Below are 10,171 nucleotides of genomic sequence, written 5' to 3'. Positions count from 1 at the left end.
CCGTGCCTCCAGCTCTCACGTACGAGACGTGCCTGACCCTCAAATCCCCACCTAATGTAAATAATAATATAATAAAAATAACAAAACATAATACTTACCGTTCCTGGAAAGGAAACATTAATAAAAATATACATCATTTTCTATACTTACCTTACCTGAAAAAGAAATATTAATACACACCCTAAAGACCTAATACTTACCTCCTATCTACAAAAACTAAATAAACTCATCGAATACAAACACCAAAATTTGAAAAAAACACACCAAAACAAACAACACATAGTCAAAGATCAATTTAAATTACAATTTTAATAAAATATAATAAATATAACCCCAAAAAACAATTATTAAGAATCCTGCTCTCTCATTGGCTGAAATTCAAAATTCGAATCCGAAAGATGCAGAGCAGGATTCTCTGACTGTGTGTCTGCGAGGGAGGGGCCTGAGCAGAGGTACTGAGGGGAGATACACACGTCTCTCCTCACTCTCTCTTCGCCCTTCGACCAGAGCAGACGTCTCACTAGGAGCAGACACACACACACGTCAGTTAGAGAATATAGGAGAAATAGCTTTTATTTTGTTTTGTTTTAAACAGGCTGCCTGAAGAAGACCCAGATTCGGGTCGAAACGTTGCAACAAAGCCTGTTATTTAGTTTATCTTTTTCACACTTCTTTTATTTTACAACCCAAATTGTGGTTTTATTTTATTTTCATTTTATTTTCAAAAAAAACAAAAAAAGACCAAAAAAAACAAAAATATATAGATTTAACCTAACACTTACCTGTTAAAACATGAGGGGATATAGTGAGGACGCTGGCTGGACCGAGGTTCGCTACCGCCGTGGCCGGCTTGACCACCGCGGAGAGGTGCGAGCCTGGGCTTACAGCCGCAGCAGACGTCACTCTCCCCCGTACGGCCGCTCACGCTCTGGCCCGGGACAGAGGCCCTCCTACGCCTCTGTTACCCGTGGCAGGCGTGGCGAAGGCTTTCGCCAAACCTTTGACCAAGGCTACAAGCCACAATTTTTGGAAACCCGGGCTCCTTACGGACCTAGAACAAACAACACAAATAAACACAAGCAGTTCACGAGAACACAGTACAACAACAAGTACGTGAACAGCAACAGAAATACATACAACAACAGAAACACGTACAACAACAGAAATACATACAACAACAGGAACACGTACAACAACAGAAACATGTACAACAACAGGAACACGTACGACAACAGAAACACATACAACAACAGAAACACGTACAACAACAGGAACACGTACAACAACAGGAACACGTACAACAACACGAATAGGAACAATCAACAACAGCGTGGCGAGGAGGAACGGTCGGACGACCCCGACTTTGTTGGGAAGGTGCGTGTGATACACACCATCATCAAAACTGTCCACCACCTGAAAAACGTGTCGGCGGACGAACCTCCCTCTGCCATCGCCAAAATGGGACAGTCGCTGGCTGACAACATCAAGCCAGCGGCCCCCACTCCTCACACGCAGGCACTGATAGAGGGGAACGCTAAGAATTGGGCCTTCACCACGGTCCTGATTCTTAGAGACCACTATCAGGGGGTCATGGAGCAGGAGGTGGGGAAACTCACCCACATGTCTGCACACCACTGGCGGAGGCCCTTTGAGGTGGCTTCATCCTGGGCCCGCAGAAACCTGGGTCGCCGCCTGGAGGAGGACACATTAAAGCAGACAGAGGCTCTGTTAGTGGCTGGGGTCCCACAGACCACAGACACACACACACCCACACTCACACAAGCACCCACACACACACCCACACTACCAACCACACACACACCCACACTCACACAAGCACCCACACACACACCCACACTACCAACCACACACACACAGACACCCACACTCACAGCTCCAGTCACACAAACACCCTCACCTGCACCAACAGCGACTCAAACAGAGTGCGTGCCCCCCACCCTCATCATCCCCCCCGTCCCCCTCACCGTGACCCCTCCTCGGGACAACGTCATGGTCGTGAGGGCGGACATTGTCCCTCAGCGCCCGACTATGGTGACCTCCGTGGCCACCATGACGGAGCCTGCCCGGGGAGACTGGTCCCCGGTGATGGGAGAGGACACCCCCCTCCCCCCTGCTCCTCGGGAGACCTCACCTAAGGCCCAGAGGGCCACACGCACTCCAGCCAGGGTCGACAGACCACCAAACCCCTGTGTGTTCGAGGGCTTGGACGAAGACATTAGTCCGAGTCCTGCCCTCGTGCCACCTTCGGGCAGACTGAGGTCAGCTGTCCAGAAAAAGCTCAGTCTGGGGCCAAAAGCAGCGGCTCCTGTAGAGACAGAAAAACAAACACACACAGACAGCACTCCACAGACACCAACAATTAGAGAAACAGAGAAACAAACACACACAGACAGCACTCTACAGACACCGACATGCAGACCGAGCAGACACATGAACACACGAAACAAAATGAAGGACTGGAACCTCAGGGTGAGCAAGAAGTGGCTTATCATGGGGGACTCGAATGTCGCCAGAATCCCACCCTGCGACATCGAGGGGCTGCAGATCGACAGCTTCCCAGGGGCCACTTTCAGACACGCTGAGGCCATCCTCTCCAGGACCATCGTCTCCGCCACGGTGGAGAAGGTGATCCTGTCCTTCGGCCTGAACAACAGAGGCCAAAACATACAACAAACGACAGTGAAACAAATGCAGGCGGCAGTGAGGGCTGCCACCCACAAATTTCCTCAGGCGGAGATTTGGGTGCCTCTAATTAATTATTCGGGGGCCCTGCCCGTCTCAGAGATGGATGCCCTCCTCCGCCTGAACGAATACATACAAAAAAATCAAAAGTACATCCCCAAACTCCCCAACAGCTCCTTTAAAACAGTGGAGGACAAAATTCACTGGACGAAGGACACTGCTGGTCTCATGCTGCAGCATTGGGGCCAGCACCTAAACTAGAAATCCCCAGAAGCCTGCACGCACAGGAGGGGACTAAAAATGTATTAGTTTTGGCCAAAAATTTCAAACCCACAACCCCACAATTGACCCTGCTTAACAGGGGCCTAAATTTTATTCCCACAAAGGGCAGCAATAAGAACCTCATAGAAAAAAGTAGATTTGACTTACAGCAATATCATAGACAATTAAAATTAGCTTCGCACTTTCAAAATAAACAACAAACAGAGCCCCCTAAATTCACCCCATCCTCCACATGGACTCCCCCTGCTGGCACACTACCGCCAGAGCTCACTGCCCTCATCACAGCTGATGTCACTCATTTTGATCAGCACTTCAGACTCAGCCACAATGAGCCAAACCTCAGCCCTGAGGAGGTGGCTGCTCTGGAGGAGCTGAAAAATAATAAAAATATTGTGATCAAGCCAGCTGATAAGGGCAGTGTGGTGGTCATTATGGACAGGGAACAGTACCTGTGGGAGGGGTATAGACAGCTTAACGATCCAAAATATTATTCCAAATTAGAGAAACCTATTTATCCGGACACAATTAAATTAATAGAAAAAATTATAGATAATCTGTACATTAAAAAATTCATAAATTTTAAACAAAAGACTTACCTTAGGGGCACACCTGAACCCAGGCCCAGGCTGTTCTATATGCTCCCTAAAATTCACAAGGATCCTGCGAAATGGAGTAGGCCGCACGAAATCCCTCCAGGCAGGCCTATTGTGTCGGACTGCAGCAGTGACACCTACAACACGGCAGAATACATTGATTTTTTCTTGAACCCCCTGTCCATCAAACACGACAGTTACATTAAAGACACATACCATTTCGTGGAACTTATCAGGAGCCTTCAAATCCCGCACAACGCCATGTTATTTACTATTGACATTGACAGCCTGTATACTAATATTGACACACAGGAGGGCATACAGGCTGTCAAAAATACATTTTATAAATTCAAAGACAAAAAGAGACCAGACAAAGAGCTAATTCAACTATTAGAAATTAATTTGACCAGAAACGATTTTGTTTTCAATTCGGACTATTTCCTCCAAATTAAGGGCACAGCCATGGGAAAGAAATTTGCCCCGGCGTACGCCAACATTTTCATGGCTGAGTGGGAGACGTCAGCCCTGGCCTCCTGCCAAAAGAAGCCCCTCCACTACCTCAGGTATTTGGATGATATCTGGGGTGTCTGGTCCCACTCAGAGGAGGACTTCAAAATATTCTTGCACACTCTGAACACTCATAACAGGTCGATCACACTCAAATCCACCACCAGCTACACCTCTGTGGACTTCCTGGACACCACCACCTACAAAGGAGTGGGGTTCAGGGAGACAGGCAGGCTGGATGTGAGGGTGTTCTTTAAAGAGACAGACACTCACGCTCTGCTCTTTAAAACCAGCCACCATCCCAAGCACACCTTTGCTGGGCTGGTGAAATCTCAGCTCCTGAGATTTCGCAGGATCTGTAGTGACAAAGGGGATTTTAAACAGGCCACGAGAGTGCTATTCTCGGCTCTGGCCACAAGAGGGTACTCTCGCTCCTTTTTAAGGAAGAGTTTTAAAACTTTTCAGGAGAAAAGGCCAATACAGACCTCTCCAATTCTCCCCTTTGTCACTACATTTTCCCCGTCAACTGTGAAGCTGGTTAGAGTAATTAGGAGTCATTTCACCTCCTTTATGGCAGACACACAGGGGCTGCAGGAGAGGAGGATCATCGCAGCCTATCGAAAAAATAGGAATCTCCAATCCTACTTAGTGAAGGCTAAACTGCCATCTCTGTTGACCTCTGCACCCAGAGGTCACAGACAATTTTTCAAGCACCAGACATGGCTGCAAAATACAAAGACAAACACAATTTTTCGCTGCCAGCTGCGGGGAAGCCCTCTCACCAGGAATTGTGTTTACCTGATTACCTGTGCTACCTGTGGGGCAAAGTATGTTGGGGAGACAGGAAACACAATCCTGGTGAGGTTCACTCAGCATCGGCACAACATTTTGAGAAAGAAGGAGACTCAGAGGCTGGTGGTGGGACACTATGTCCTCCACGGATGGGACGCGGTCCGTGTCTCTGTCCTTGAGGCCGACCCTAGATGGAGCGTGGCTCAGAGGCAGAGGTCCGAACGCCTCTGGATCATGAGGCTGGGCACGCGACATCCCCACGGCCTCAATGAGAGGTAGGGCATGATCTCTCTGGGGAGCTGTGATGGCCAGCGCACTGGATCGGGTCCCCTATCCCTAACCCTAACCCCTAACCCTAACCTTAACCCTTCCCCTATCCCTAACCCTAACCCTTCCCCTATCCCTAACCCTAACCATAACCCTTCCCCTATCCCTAACCCTAACCCTTCCCCTAACCCTAACCCTTCCCCTATCCCTAACCCTAACCCTTCCCCTAACCCTAACCCTAACCCTAACCCCTAACCCTAACCCTAACCCTACCTTAACCCTAACCCTAACCCCTAACCCTAACCCGATCCCAAACCCCAACCCTAACCCTAACCCTAACCCTAACCCTAACCCTAACCCTAACCCTAACCCTAACCCTTCCCCTATCCCTAACCCTAACCCTAACCCTTCCCCTAACCCTACCCTAACCCTAACCCTGACCCTGACCCTAACCCTAACCCCTAACCCCTAACCCTAACCCTAACCCGATCCCAAACCCCAACCCTAACCCAACCCTAACCCTAACCCTAACCCTAACCCTAACCCTACCCTAACCCTAACCCTAACCCTAACCCTAACCCTAACCCCAACCCTAACCCTAACCCCTAACCCTAACCCTAACCCGATCCCAAACCCCAACCCTAACACGCCCGTGCCTCCAGCTCTCACGTACGAGACGTGCCTGACCCTCAAATCCCCACCTACTGTAAATAATAATATAATAAAAATAACAAAACATAATACTTACCGTTCCTGGAAAGGAAACATTAATAAAAATATACATCATTTTCTATACTTACCTTACCTGAAAAAGAAATATTAATACACACCCTAAAGACCTAATACTTACCTCCTATCTACAAAAACTAAATAAACTCATCGAATACAAACACCAAAATTTGAAAAAAGCACACCAAAACAAACAACACATAGTCAAAGATCAATTTAAATTACAATTTTAATAAAATATAATAAATATAACCCCAAAAAACAATTATTAAGAATCCTGCTCTCTCATTGGCTGAAATTCAAAATTCGAATCCGAAAGATGCAGAGCAGGGCTCTCTGACTGTGTGTCTGCGAGGGAGGGGCCTGAGCAGAGGTGCTGAGGGGAGATACACACGTCTCTCCTCACTCTCTCTTCGCCCTTCGAACAGAGCAGACGTCTCACTAGGAGCAGACACACACACACGTCAGTTAGAGAATATAGGAGAAATAGCTTTTATTTTGTTTTGTTTTAAACAGGCTGCCTGAAGAAGACCCAGATTAGGGTCGAAACGTTGCAACAAGCCTGTTATTTAGTTTATCTTTTTCACAACTCTTTTATTTTACAACCCAAATTGTGGTTTTATTTTATTTGCATTTTATTTTCAAAAAAAACAAAAAAAGACCAAAAAAAACAAAAATATATAGATTTAACCTAACACTTACCTGTTAAAACATGAGGGGATATAGTGAGGACGCTGGCTGGACCGAGGTTCGCTACCGCCGTGGCCGGCTTGACCACCGCGGAGAGGTGCGAGCCTGGGCTTACAGCCGCAGCAGACGTCACTCTCCCCCGTACGGCCGCTCACGCTCTGGCCCGGGACAGAGGCCCTCCTACGCCTCTGTTACCCGTGGCAGACGTGGCGAAGGCTTTCGCCAAACCTTTGACCAAGGCTACAGGCCTCAATTTTTGGAAACCCGGGCTCCTTACGGACCTAGAACAAACAACACAAATAAACACAAGCAGTTCACGAGAACACAGTACAACAACAAGTACGTGAACAGCAACAGAAACACATACAACAACAGAAACATGTACAACAACAGAAACACGTACAACAACAGGAACACGTACAACAACACGAATAGGAACAAACAACAACAGCGTGGCGAGGAGGAACGGTCGGACGACCCCGACTTTATTGGGAAGGTGCGTGTGATACACACCATCATCAAAACTGTCCACCACCTGAAAAACGTGTCGGCGGACGAACCTCCCTCTGCCATCGCCAAAATGGGACAGTCGCTGGCTGACAACATCAAGCCAGCGGCCCCCACTCCTCACACGCAGGCACTGATAGAGGGGAACGCTAAGAATTGGGCCTTCACCACGGTCCTGATTCTTAGAGACCACTATCAGGGGGTCATGGAGCAGGAGGTGGGGAAACTCACCCACATGTCTGCACACCACTGGCGGAGGCCCTTTGAGGTGGCTTCATCCTGGGCCCGCAGAAACCTGGGTCGCCGCCTGGAGGAGGACACATTAAAGCAGACAGAGGCTCTGTTAGTGGCTGGGGTCCCACAGACCACAGACACACACACACCCACACTCACACAAGCACCCACACACACACCCACACTACCAACCACACACACACCCACACTTCCAACCACACACACACAGACACCCACACTCACAGCCCCAGTCACACAAACACCCTCACCTGCACCAACAGCGACTCAAACAGAGTGCGTGCCCCCCACCCTCATCATCCCCCCCGTCCCCCTCACCGTGACCCCTCCTCGGGACAACGTCATGGTCGTGAGGGCGGACATTGTCCCTCAGCGCCCGACTATGGTGACCTCCGTGGCCACCATGACGGAGCCTGCCCGGGGAGACTGGTCCCCGGTGATGGGAGAGGACACCCCCCTCCCCCCTGCTCCTCAGGAGACCTCACCTAAGGCCCAGAGGGCCACACGCACTCCAGCCAGGGTCGACAGACCACCAAACCCCTGTGTGTTCGTGGGCATGGACGAAGACATTAGTCCGAGTCCTGCCCTCGTGCCACCTTCGGGCAGACTGAGGTCAGCTGTCCAGAAAAAGCTCAGTCTGGGGCCAAAAGCAGCGGCTCCTGTAGAGACAGAAAAACAAACACACACAGACAGCACTCCACAGACACCAACAATTAGAGAAACAGAGAAACAAACACACACAGACAGCACTCTACAGACACCGACATGCAGACCGAGCAGACACATGAACACACGAAACAAAATGAAGGACTGGAACCTCAGGGTGAGCAAGAAGTGGCTTATCATGGGGGACTCGAATGTCGCCAGAATCCCACCCTGCGACATCGAGGGGCTGCAGATCGACAGCTTCCCAGGGGCCACTTTCAGACACGCTGAGGCCATCCTCTCCAGGACCATCGTCTCCGCCACGGTGGAGAAGGTGATCCTGTCCTTCGGCCTGAACAACAGAGGCCAAAACATACAACAAACGACAGTGAAACAAATGCAGGCGGCAGTGAGGGCTGCCACCCACAAATTTCCTCAGGCGGAGATATGGGTGCCTCTAATTAATTATTCGGGGGCCCTGCCCGTCTCAGAGATGGATGCCCTCCTCCGCCTGAACGAATACATACAAAAAAATCAAAAGTACATCCCCAAACTCCCCAACAGCTCCTTTAAGACAGTGGAGGACAAAATCCACTGGACGAAGGACACTGCTGGTCTCATGCTGCAGCACTGGGGCCAGCACCTAAACTAGAAATCCCCAGAAGCCTGCACGCACAGGAGGGGACTAAAAATGTTTTAGTTCTGGCCAAAAAATCCGAACCCACAACCCCACAATTGACCCTGCTTAACAGGGGCCTAAATTTTATTCCCACTAAGGGCAGCAACAAAAATCTCATAGAACAGAGCAGATTTGACTTACAGCAATACCACAGACAATTAAAATTGGCCTCACACTTCCAAAATAAACAACAAACAGAGCCCCCTAAATTTACCCCATCCTCCACATGGACTCCCCCTGCTGGCACACTACCGCCAGAGCTCACTGCCCTCATCACGGCTGATGTCACTCACTTCGACCAGCACTTCAGGCTCAGCCATAATGAGCCAAACCTCAGCCCTGAGGAGGTGGCTGCACTAGAGGAGCTGAAAAACAATAAAAATATTGTTATCAAGCCGGCTGATAAGGGCAGTGTAGTGGTTATTATGGACAGGGAACAGTATCTGTGGGAGGGGTATAGACAGCTTAACGATCCAAAATATTATTCTAAATTAGTGAAACCAATTTTTCCGGACACAATTAAATTAATACAAAAAATTATAGAAAACCTGTACATTAAAAAATTCATAAATTTCAAACAAAAGACTTACCTTATGGGCACACCTGAACCCAGGCCCAGGCTGTTCTATATGCTCCCTAAAATTCACAAGGATCCTGCGAAATGGAGTAGGCCGCACGAAATCCCTCCAGGCAGGCCAATTGTGTCGGACTGCAGCAGTGACACCTACAACACAGCGGAATACATCGATTTCTTCTTGAACCCCCTGTCCATCAAACACAACAGTTACATTAAGGACACATACCATTTCGTTGAAATTATTAGGAGCCTCCACATCCCACATGACGCCATGTTATTTACTATTGACATTGACAGCCTGTATACTAACATTGACACACAGGAGGGCATACAGGCTGTCAAAAATACATTTTATAAATTCAAAGACAAAAAGAGACCAGACAAAGAACTAATTCAACTATTAGAAATTAATTTGACCAGAAATGATTTTGTTTTCAATTCGGACTATTTCCTCCAAATTAAAGGCACAGCCATGGGAAAGAAATTTGCCCCGGCGTACGCCAACATTTTCATGGCTGAGTGGGAGACATCAGCCCTGGCCTCCTGCCAAAAGAAACCCCTCCACTACCTCAGGTATCTTGATGATATCTGGGGTGTCTGGTCCCACTCTGAGGAGGAGTTCAAAATATTTTTACAGACCCTGAACACCCACAACCAGTCCATCACCCTCAAATCCACCACCAGCTACACCTCGGTCGACTTCCTGGACACCACCACCTACAAGGGAGCGGGGTTCAGTGAAACAGGCAGGCTGGATGTGAGGGTATTTTTTAAGGAGACAGACACTCACGCTCTGCTCTTTAGAACCAGCCACCATCCCAAGCACACCTTTGCTGGGCTGGTGAAATCTCAGCTCCTGAGGTTTCATAGGATTTGTAGTGACAAAGGGGATTTTAAGCAGGCCACAAAAACGCTGTTCTCAGCTCTGGCCACTAGAGGGTACCCTCG

This window comes from Symphodus melops (assembly GCF_947650265.1).
Source record: "Symphodus melops genome assembly, chromosome: 14".
Classification (NCBI taxonomy): Eukaryota; Metazoa; Chordata; class Actinopteri; order Labriformes; family Labridae; genus Symphodus; species Symphodus melops.
The sequence above is the reverse complement of the archived record's forward strand: the minus strand, read 5'-3'. Positions refer to the sequence as shown.